This window comes from Uloborus diversus, chromosome 6 (assembly GCF_026930045.1).
Source record: "Uloborus diversus isolate 005 chromosome 6, Udiv.v.3.1, whole genome shotgun sequence".
In the NCBI taxonomy this organism is placed as follows: Eukaryota; Metazoa; Arthropoda; class Arachnida; order Araneae; family Uloboridae; genus Uloborus; species Uloborus diversus.
This window is the reverse complement of record NC_072736.1, coordinates 28,478,452-28,490,643: the sequence shown is the minus strand read 5'-3', so window position 1 is coordinate 28,490,643 and position 12,192 is coordinate 28,478,452.

Below are 12,192 nucleotides of genomic sequence, written 5' to 3'. Positions count from 1 at the left end.
GATTCAAACCTCCTCTTAAGCAGAAAAACACGGAGTAATTGTTTACATGATAAAAAAAAATTGCAAAATTTGACGATTTTTGTGTCCCGGACCCCCTTAAAGAAAAAGAAAATTGTAGTGTTATACCAATACATACCCAATTACAGAGTATAAAAGTTGTTATATAATACAGCAATGAAATATAATTAAAGGAATGTTTTTATTTGATTTATGTAATTATTTATCGTCCTTCTTTTTTAAATGGAGAAATACTTCCTTTTAATTCGTGTAGCACAATTTCTCTCGCACTGGCGATGAGTGGTGACTGGGTCACACAATAAGCTGCATATTATTGTATTTTTTAGGTTTGCTTTTAAGTAAATTAACTTGCAATTAGCTGTAGAAATATATAAGTTGTTTCACACAATTCCTGAGGAGAAATATATATTTCCTCCTGATAAAATATATTTCTTTCAAATTTTCTTTGAAAATCCAACCAAAATTGTTGGGGGTGCCGCGCACCCCCTGGCACCCCCGCAAATCCGCCAATGGAGAAATTCAACTAGGTTGAAATTTACAGTATTGCAAATAATAAAAAGCTTCGAAAACGAATCTGTATCGGATTTTAATCTTTTCAGTAAAAGAGCAGACTTACTGATTTTTTTGGAAAAATGAAATGCTAAAAAGTTATTGTTTTTCTACCCGTGAACATAAAGTGACTTTTGAGTCACAACTCTTTTCTCTATAAATTTGTTGCACACTGTTTTTTTCCTTAACTTGCACAATCTTTATCAGTTGCTCCACATATTCTTCGTCTACTGCTACATTCGTCTCCAATGAGAACAATTCTTTCGATGACTCTAAAAATGGATTCTCATGTTTAGCTATTTCTCTTCAAAAACTTTCTCGAAAACATGCTTTGGAAACTTAACAGTTCTTCATTGCGCATATACAGCGTTTTTTTAAATCAGCAGAGGTAACTTTTTCAAACTGTGTAATTAAATCGATAATTTGAAGACCAGCCAACACCCATCTTCTTAACGCAGTTGGATCTGTGAAAGACCAATAGCCCCACTATTTTCTTTCACTATCGCATTGTTTTGCTAAGCATGGTCCGATCCAATTACAGAAAACACGTTCATTGTCTTTTTTACAACAAACGTTCCTTTTTCAAACGTTTTGTGTACGTCTGGAAGGTTTGTGGGTTAAAGAAAAAGATTTTGAATAAAGACTGGTAACCATCCAGCATGGTTACCAAAGTATATGTATAGCGTATAGCAATAAAATGAAAAAAACACACACACACACACACACACACACACACACACAAAATCAACTCCTTCAAAGTTTCAGTAAAGATACTAAAGTTGGTTGAAATCTATGATCTAAACTTTAATTTTAAAAGCACCAGCTTTAATACGGTGATCCAAAACTTGAATTTGTTTATATATGTGTTTTTTTTTAAATATAGAATGAGAAAAAGCTTACTGATGATCAATTGGGTGACTGAGAATTAACAACAGAAACAATAGTAATAATAATAATGAACAGAAATTTAAAATTAAACTTTAAATTTCTTTCTATTAGAATTATGCTGTCTTGAAATTAATTTCTCCCTTTTTTCTTCAAGTCCTTATTCTATTATACCCTTCGCAAATAGTTTCAATTATGCGTGCTCAGTCATTTAATACGGGGGGCATCATGACCGGATAATTGGACAGTTCGGGCAATTAGAGTTCGGATAACTGGAACCCTACTTTGATATAACACTAATGTAATGTATCTTTAACTTCAGAGACCTCTAATTCTGTTATGGGGGGGGGGGAACCACTTCAGGGAACTCACAATTTAAAAATATCGCTTTTAAAAAAAAACCACTTTTTGTGAAGTTTTTTTTAAAATTAGACATTTTTTGGAGTTTTAAATAGTAAAAAATGTAATAAACATCCATGGAATGACACAACCAATGAATTAAAAAATTATAATAACGAAAATTTAAAAAGAATCGCCGTTTTTGGTTTTGGACCAAAAATGGCCGCCAGGGGGGTTTTGGGGGGGATTTTGGAATGCCTCCCCTTCCTTTTGTTTATACAATGTCTACAAGCATGCCGAGTTTCAGAATTTTATCACAATTTGCAGTTTCTTCCCCCGTAGCCCCCGGACTAATGTCCGGAAAAAAAGATAGATGGTACAAAAACTATTAGAAAACACAGTCAAATGAAGTCACTCTTGCAATATGTACCATATATATTTGTCTCAAAGTCTGCATCAAAGTTTGCACTTTTCAAAGCAAAAACTGTTGTCAGAGTTCAAGATTCTGTACAAAAGCTCATCAAAATTAAATGGAGGCTCATCTAATCAGCTGAATCATGGTTCATTGATTCCAAGTATGTTATGTAGTACTTGCAACAGTAACTGATTTTTCAGATGTTGGGAATAGTCGGTATGAGCACTTAAACTGGTGTAAGAGTGCTTGAATGGTCTTATCAAAACGCAAAATGAGAATTCAGCACTTGCAGCGCTGCAGAAATCCCTTTAAAAGATGTTATGCCTGTTTTCACTGAGGTTTGAGGTCATCCTGTTGAGCTACAGAAGAACCATTTCTATGGAAAATAAATTCTTGGGATTTATTAAGCACCAGCGGTACCTGCATGACTTTGCCCGTTGTAGAAAATTAAAAAGTCATTTGGTTCGCTTGTATATTTACAAATAATGGATGATGAATTTTTCGCCAATATGTTATGGTAATTGACTCGTCCATGTTATGGTAATTTGCTCGTCCAGGTTATGGCAAATCGCTCGTTGCAGAGGAATTAAGCCCACCAGTGGTGGTAAAAATAAAATCTTATATAAAAAAACAAAATCGAGTTTTTGAAAAATCTTTTTGAGGTGCACACCCCATGCAACAACTAATTTTGTGCCAAATTTCATGAAAATCGGCCGATCTGTTGAGCCGCTATGCGCGTGAGAGAGATCCAGACGGAGAGAATTTCAGCTTTATTATTAGTAAAGATAAACCCGTGATCTACATGAGAAATATACTTCGTTCTTACAAGACAAAAATGAAACTCATTTCCAGAGAAATTACTACCTCCCTCAATATTTCCATTTCTGAGAAGCAATGGTCATTACAAGGGTAGGAAACCTGCTACGGGGGATTTTCAGTGGCTCTTTCCCAATTTTCATCGAAATATCGAAACCGCTTGCATTTGACGGAGTAACCCTACTGTTATTGTGATTTTGATCACATGTATTTTGGAGAATTTTAAAGAGCTATTTAGATAAGATAAATGTTTCTCCACTAAGACTCTTCTCTTGCATTTAGAATTTCTACAGGGGGTGTTTAAATGAAAAGGTACTAAACATTACTGTGGGTCTAAATGATGATTTTATTCAAAGTATTCACCACAGGCCTGAGCACCACGATCCCACTAGTTAGCCATACCCAGATATATAAATTTTGGGCCTACCTGCAACAAAATCTGTAGGGCATCTTCATAAAGGCCAGCAGTGTATATTTTCAACATTAATAAGAAATAAGTGCTAGAAAGGGCCCCTGGCTCAGACCCAATCTGCCTATTATTGTGTGTGTGTGTGTGTGTGTGTGTGTGTGTGTGTGTGCGAGCATAGTGTGTGTTTGAGAAACAAAACATCTCTCAATACTCTTAAATTCAGTGTTGATGATTATGCCATTTAAAATCACACGAACAGAAAGAAAAAAAAATTCATAACACAATCCCATTCTCGTTTACAAACCACAAGCAGAACAACCGATATAGAAATCCTCCACTCAATCAATGTGCGAAAAAAACAAAAGGACAACGGCCATGACAGTTCAGTGTTAGTAAAAAGCATTCCCGCCATTACATTGCACGGCACGCTAATCAGACTTCTTGTTATAATCGTCTGCGGGTTGCAATCGGATCTATGATCAGCACCCAGTCTGGGTCAAACGCTTATCGGCTCGTGGAAGGTAGTACGGAACAAACACCGATAGCATCTCTTTCGCGCGCGAAAAGGAACAAAGTCGTCTGCCGAAGGGCAGAGCTATTCTTTCGATTCCTCCGCATTGTTGACATCTATATTTGGAAAAGCACCTTGCTTTAACGATTCCGAAAAGGTGCTATTTGCATCAAACCTTTCCCATTCGTCTTCCGAGAAAGTATGACGGGCATGTTTATTACAAAGCGTAAAAGAGTCTGGCAACCTGCAGTGCGAGTGTGCCGAATGAGGAATTAAATGATGTTCTACATTAAAAATTTTTGTTTTACTGATCAGAAGATAAATCTTACACAATCAATTCTGACTCCGCGAATTATTTTTCTACAAAACACATACATTGCTAGCTTATGACTTTTTCCGTTTTTATTCATTTATTATTAAAAATGCAGAATGATTAAAAAGGAAAAGTGGGATTTCATAACGCTACCCACTAAGGACGGAACCCTCCGTCCCCACCCACTAACGGAACCGGCTAAGGTGCCAGTTCCTCCAAGCCTTGCAAAAGAGACAAGTGAATTGGAGGGTATCCTCCCTCAGAAAACCTCTTACAAGGGGGGATACAAGGGATGGGCGCGATCGGCTCTCCCTTGAGGGATCTAGGATCTAACAACTAAAACCGGAAAAAAAATTCCGGTTTAAAAAACCGGAATTCTAGATTATCTTCGATGATGTTTCTGAAGGGGTTAAAGCTCCCCCACACTTCCCCTTTAAATGTTTCATAATAAAAGTTTTAAAAGGAAAAACAACAATTGCAGTCCATTTTTGATGACGTTGATGAAAAAATTGTGCTCGGAATTCTTTCCAGGAATCAAATCCCTCTCTTTTGAAAAGTTTCTGGATTCGTCCTCTTCTCTAGCATTTTCGGGGTCTCATTATCCGAGAGCCGGAATATGTAAACAAGAACGTAAGATCCCCACTTCACAACCGCCCTTAATGTCCAGAGCTCAAAGAAGAAATAGACTACATGAAATGCACCACCAGCTCAGTCATTTCCAGCCGAGGACTGCAGTTTCGTGCTTATTAGCACTCATCAGCCCGGCATAGGAAAGAGACTGAGCTGGAGATGGAAAACCTCTTAAGGAAGCCAAGAGTGCCAAACAAACTGGTTGCTAATATAGAATTAGCGTAGACCAGACGAGTGACCGAAACAATGGTTCGGTTCAAATCGAATATTGAAGGCAAGGCATGGTATATTGCCGGGCTGTTGAGTGCTAATAAGCACGAAACTGCAATCCTCGGCTGGAAATGACTGAGCTGGCGGTGCATTTCATGTATTTCAGCTTTAGCCCTAGCTATTGGGCGGTAATTTACTGAATAAGAAATAGACTGTTCAGCGGGTTTTTCCTGCTCTATACCGTGTCTAGGATTTGAAGTCATCATTCGTTAAGCGATAGTCTTCGACTCTACATACTATTGCGTGCGTATTTAAATGAGCGTCTGCATGTATGGGAAATTTTTGCGAAAAACGTGCAGATTAGCAACAGAACGTTAGGAGACAGTTAATTTTAAATTTCGAAGCGTAATATTTTATATGTTGCATCCGCATATTAGAGCTCGAAATGCAAGGACTTATAATGTAAACAATAGACCCACCGCAAGCAAAGGCCCGAAATTTCATTTCTTGTTTTATATGCGTTCAACGTCTCCTAGTCTACAAAACGGGATAGTCTTTAGTATTTTATTTTGAAAAACTCATATATATACAGGGTGATTCTGAATTCATCATCAATATTTGGTGGGGAGGTAGGGAATAGGAAAAGAACACTATTTCACATAGGAAAGCATGGGCGCAGACGTCATGTAGTAGGGCAATATGAATCCGGTTAAATGATGGAAAGAAAACATAACAAGAAAGTGGTAAGAGAAAAAACATTTATTTGTGCATCTTTTGTACAGACTTAAAAGAGGTGCTCGAAATTCTGACCATTTGCTAGATTACATGCCTCACAACGACGTTGCATGGACAACCGAACTTTCTGGAATATGCCTGGCGTTTCCCGGATGTTTGCGGCGGCAACCGATATGCGTGCTACAAGGTCCATATCACTGGCAACAGGGGTCTCGTACACCATGGTTTTCATGGCACCCCATACAAAGAAGTCTATTGGAGATAAATCCGGTGACCGTGGTGGCCAACAAACCGGTCCACCGCGACCAATCCATTGAGCTCCAAATTTTCTGGTCAGGTAACAACGCACATCATTTGCGAAATGTGCTGGAGCGCCGTCATGCTGGAACCACATTCGCCGGAGAATAACAGCAGGAACCTCGTTCATAAGACCTGGTAACACAGTCTGAAGAAATATGAGGTAGTTTGCGCAATCTAAACGGGATGGTAGTAAATACGGTCCCAGCAAACAGTCGCCGACGATCCCAGTCCACACATTGACGGCAAAGCGTTGTTGCGCAGCTCGAACTCTCGTACCGTGTGGATTCTGATTAGCCCACACATGCGAATTGTGTGTGTTGAAGACACCTTCACGAGTGAAGGACGCTTCATCTGTGAAAAGAACATACGTTGGGAAATTGGGATCAACGGCTGTTCTCTGCATGAACCACTGACAAAAAGTAACACGCTTGGGATAGTCCTCTGCTTCCAGTAACTGCACTGTGTGCAAATGAAAAGGATGTAAACGTTCCTCGTGTAGTATCCGCCACACTGACGATTGTGAAACTCCAAACTGGCGAGCAATACCTCGTGTGCTAGAACTTGGCTGTTCTTCGATAGACTGTAGGACAGCTTCCTCGACTGAAACTGTCCGTGTTGATCGGCGCCTGCCTCGATCAACATTAATACCAGCAAATGATCCAGTTTCGCACAGTTGTCGATGCACACGTGAAAACATTTGATGCTGTGGCACGCGCCGGTTGGGGTAGCGATCTGCATACATTTGCCTAGCTCTAAGACAGCTTTCTCTTGCGGCACCGTAAGTTAGATGCATATCTGCAAGTTCTTGAAACGCGTACCGGTTCATGTTACTTCTGCGAAGTCACCTTGTCGAATGACGACTGGCTGCACACGGCAGACAGCTATGCGCGTTCATGGGAGATGCGGACACACACCGCCCTCTACACCGTCATGCGTTCGTTTGTGCCCATGCTTTCCTATGTGAAATAGTGTTCTTTTCCTATTCCCTCCCCACCAAATATTGATGATGAATTCAGAATCATATTAGAGCTCGAAATGCAAGGACTTATAATGTAAACAATAGACCCACCGCAAGCAAAGGCCCGAAATTTCATTTCTTGTTTTATATGCGTTCAACGTCTCCTAGTCTACAAAACGGGATAGTCTTTACTATTTTATTTTGAAAAACTCATATATATATATATATATATATATATATATATATATATATATATATATATATATATATATATATATATATATATGAGTTATATATTATGGCGTATATGAGTTTAATACCGCTATTATGGAAAAAATTGAAAAAAAAGTATAATTTTCTGTTTTATTTATTTATTTATTTGTCTGGAAGATATAAATTTACGGTGAATGCGGATAAACGATGGAAGAGGGAGTTTCCCTGTAGTAACGTTTAAAGATTAAGAAAGGTAATGGGTAAAAATTGTATGTTTAAACTTATACTACATTTTACTGCTGATTTTAACTGTTTGTGTAAATGAACTTTAACCTTAAGTTTGATATTCCAAAAAACGTATACGAATGGCTGCAGTGAGGTACAAAGGTACGAAAGTGAACGTAACGGAATCGGAGGGTCTGGTATGTTGCGATTGAGCACCCCTTACCTATACACAGTCTGGCATCACCCGTATCGACCCTTGCACGGCCAAAGAATATTTTCCACACGTAAAGCAATTACAGATAAAATAATGTCTTCTGATGGTCACATTCTGCATCCAACTCCTGTAGCCAGCTAGAACACTCCGCAAGTACACGACTATGGATGACGGAGATCAGTCAGGAAGGACGCACTTAGCCTGTTTAGTGGCATCCTCTGCGAACCCGGTAGCTGCACGTGATGATCGATCTTCTTGTGGGTCTAAGTGCCGTCCTCCATCCGACCAATACAGGTTCCGCCACCGAGTGTGCACAGCAAGTTCTGTTGCGATCAGACGGACAGGAGATGGTCGAACGGTCGGTTCCTCCAAGCCTTGCAACTAAGGCAATGGAATTGGAGGGTCTCCTCCCTCAGAATGCTCTCTTCTCATGCTCTTTCGGGGGCTCATAATCTAAGGGGCGGAACAGGTAAAAAAGAGCGTAAGATCCCCTCTTTACAACCGCCCTTAATGTCCGGGGCTCGAGGAAGAAATGGACTTTTCAGTGGGTTTTTACTACTCAATGCCGTTTCTAGGATTTGAAGGCATCATTAGTTAAGGGAGAGTCTTCGACTCTACGTACTATTGCGTGCGTATTTAATTGCGCGTCTACGTGTAAGGGAACCTTGTATGATAAACGCGCAGTTTTGTTTCCACACACCGTTAGGATAGTTTAAATTTTAAATTTCGAAGCGTAATATTTTTTATGTTTTATCCGCATATTAGAGCTCAAAATGCAAGGATTTTTATCGAAAAGACTAGGCCCACCACAAACCACAGCCCGACGTTAAACATTTTGTTTTTAAGGGGTTCAACGTCTCCTAGTCTACAAAAGGGATTATTATTTGTACTTTATTTTAAAAAATACATATATACATATTAAGGCGCAGTTGAGTTTTCACTTTGAAAAATACCGCAAATATATATATATATATATATATATATATATATATATATATATATATATATATATAGCAATATTTGAAAAAAAAATCTAATTTAATTTCCTTTTTTTTTTTTTTTTGTCAAGGAAATATAAATATACGGTGAATGCGGATAAACGATGGAAGAGGGAGTTTCCCTGTAGTAACGTTTAAAGATTAAGAAAGGTAATGGGTAAAAATTGTATGTTTAAACTTATACTACATTTTACTGCTGATTTTAACTGTTTGTGTAAATGAACTTTAACCTTAAGTTTGATATTCCAAAAAACGTATACGAATGGCTGCAGTGAGGTACAAAGGTACGAAAGTGAACGTAACGGAATCGGAGGGTCTGGTATGTTGCGATTGAGCACCCCTTACCTATACACAGTATGGCATCACCCGTATCGACCCTTGCACGGCCAAAGAATATTTTCCACACGTAAAGCAATTACAGATAAAATAATGTCTTCTGATGGTCACATTCTGCATCCAACTCCTGTAGCCAGCTAGAACACTCCGCAAGTACACGACTATGGATGACGGAGATCAGTCAGGAAGGACGCACTTAGCCTGTTTAGTGGCATCCTCTGCGAACCCGGTAGCTGCACGTGATGGTCGATCTTCTTGTGGGTCTAAGTGCCGTCCTCCATCCGACCAATACAGGTTCCGCCACCGAGTGTGCACAGCAAGTTCTGTTGCGATCAGACGGACAGGAGATGGTCGAACGGTCGGTTCCTCCAAGCCTTGCAACTAAGGCAATGGAATTGGAGGGTCTCCTCCCTCAGAATGCTCTCTTCTCATGCTCTTTCGGGGGCTCATAATCTAAGGGGCGGAACAGGTAAAAAAGAGCGTAAGATCCCCTCTTTACAACCGCCCTTAATGTCCGGGGCTCGAGGAAGAAATGGACTTTTCAGTGGGTTTTTACTGCTCAATGCCGTTTCTAGGATTTGAAGCCATCATTAGTTAAGGGAGAGTCTTCGACTCTACGTACTATTGCGTGCGTATTTAATTGCGCGTCTACATGTAAGGAAACCTTGTATGATAAACGCGCAGTTTTGTTTCCACACACCGTTAGGATAGTTTAAATTTTAAATTTCGAAGCGTAATATTTTTTATGTTTTATCCGCATATTAGAGCTCAAAATGCAAGGATTTTTATCGAAAAGACTAGGCCCACCACAAACCACAGCCCGACGTTAAACATTTTGTTTTTAAGGGGTTCAACGTCTCCTAGTCTACAAAAGGGATTCTTATTTGTACTTTATTTTAAAAAATACATATATACATATTAAAGGCGCAGTTGAGTTTTCACTTTGAAAAATACCGCAAATATATATATATATATATATATATATATATAGCAATATTTGAAAAAAAAATCTAATTTAATTTCCTTTTTTTTTTTTTTTGTCCAGGAAATATAAATATACGGTGAATGCGGATAAACGATGGAAGAGGGAGTTTCCCTGTAGTAACGTTTAAAGATTAAGAAAGGTAATGGGTAAAAATTGTATGTTTAAACTTATACTACATTTTACTGCTGATTTTAACTGTTTGTGTAAATGAACTTTAACCTTAAGTTTGATATTCCAAAAAACGTATACGAATGGCTGCAGTGAGGTACAAAGGTACGAAAGTGAACGTAACGGAATCGGAGGGTCTGGTATGTTGCGATTGAGTACCCCTTACCTATACACAGTCTGGCATCACCCGTATCGACCCTTGCACGGCCAAAGAATATTTTCCACACGTAAAGCAATTACAGATAAAATAATGTCTTCTGATGGTCACATTCTGCATCTAACTCCTGTAGCCAGCTAGAACACTCCGCAAGTACACGACTATGGATGACGGAGATCAGTCAGGAAGGACGCACTTAGCCTGTTTAGTGGCATCCTCTGCGAACCCGGTAGCTGCACGTGATGATCGATCTTCTTGTGGGTCTAAGTGCCGTCCTCCATCCGACCAATACAGGTTCCGCCACCGAGTGTGCACAGCAAGTTCTGTTGCGATCAGACGGACAGGAGATGGTCGAACGGTCGGTTCCTCCAAGCCTTGCAACTAAGGCAATGGAATTGGAGGGTCTCCTCCCTCAGAATGCTCTCTTCTCATGCTCTTTCGGGGGCTCATAATCTAAGGGGCGGAACAGGTAAAAAAGAGCGTAAGATCCCCTCTTTACAACCGCCCTTAATGTCCGGGGCTCGAGGAAGAAATGGACTTTTCAGTGGGTTTTTACTACTCAATGCCGTTTCTAGGATTTGAAGGCATCATTAGTTAAGGGAGAGTCTTCGACTCTACGTACTATTGCGTGCGTATTTAATTGCGCGTCTACGTGTAAGGGAACCTTGTATGATAAACGCGCAGTTTTGTTTCCACACACCGTTAGGATAGTTTAAATTTTAAATTTCGAAGCGTAATATTTTTTACGTTTTATCCGCATATTAGAGCTCAAAATGCAAGGATTTTTATCGAAAAGACTAGGCCCACCACAAACCACAGCCCGACGTTAAACATTTTGTTTTTAAGGGGTTCAACGTCTCCTAGTCTACAAAAGGGATTATTATTTGTACTTTATTTTAAAAAATACATATATACATATTAAGGCGCAGTTGAGTTTTCACTTTGAAAAATACCGCATATATATATATATATATATATATATATATATAGCAATATTTGAAAAAAAAATCTAATTTAATTTCCTTTTTTTTTTTTTTTTGTCCAGGAAATATAAATATACGGTGAATGCGGATAAACGATGGAAGAGGGAGTTTCCCTGTAGTAACGTTTAAAGATTAAGAAAGGTAATGGGTAAAAATTGTATGTTTAAACTTATACTACATTTTACTGCTGATTTTAACTGTTTGTGTAAATGAACTTTAACCTTAAGTTTGGTATTCCAAAAAACGTATACGAATGGCTGCAGTGAGGTACAAAGGTACGAAAGTGAACGTAACGGAATCGGAGGGTCTGGTATGTTGCGATTGAGCACCCCTTACCTATACACAGTATGGCATCACCCGTATCGACCCTTGCACGGCCAAAGAATATTTTCCACACGTAAAGCAATTACAGATAAAATAATGTCTTCTGATGGTCACATTCTGCATCCAACTCCTGTAGCCAGCTAGAACACTCCGCAAGTACACGACTATGGACGACGGAGATCAGTCAGGAAGGACGCACTTAGCCTGTTTAGTGGCATCCTCTGCGAACCCGGTAGCTGCACGTGATGGTCGATCTTCTTGTGGGTCTAAGTGCCGTCCTCCATCCGACCAATACAGGTTCCGCCACCGAGTGTGCACAGCAAGTTCTGTTGCGATCAGACGGACAGGAGATGGTCGAACGGTCGGTTCCTCCAAGCCTTGCAACTAAGGCAATGGAATTGGAGGGTCTCCTCCCTCAGAATGCTCTCTTCTCATGCTCTTTCGGGGGCTCATAATCTAAGGGGCGGAACAGGTAAAAAAGAGCGTAAGATCCCCTCTTTA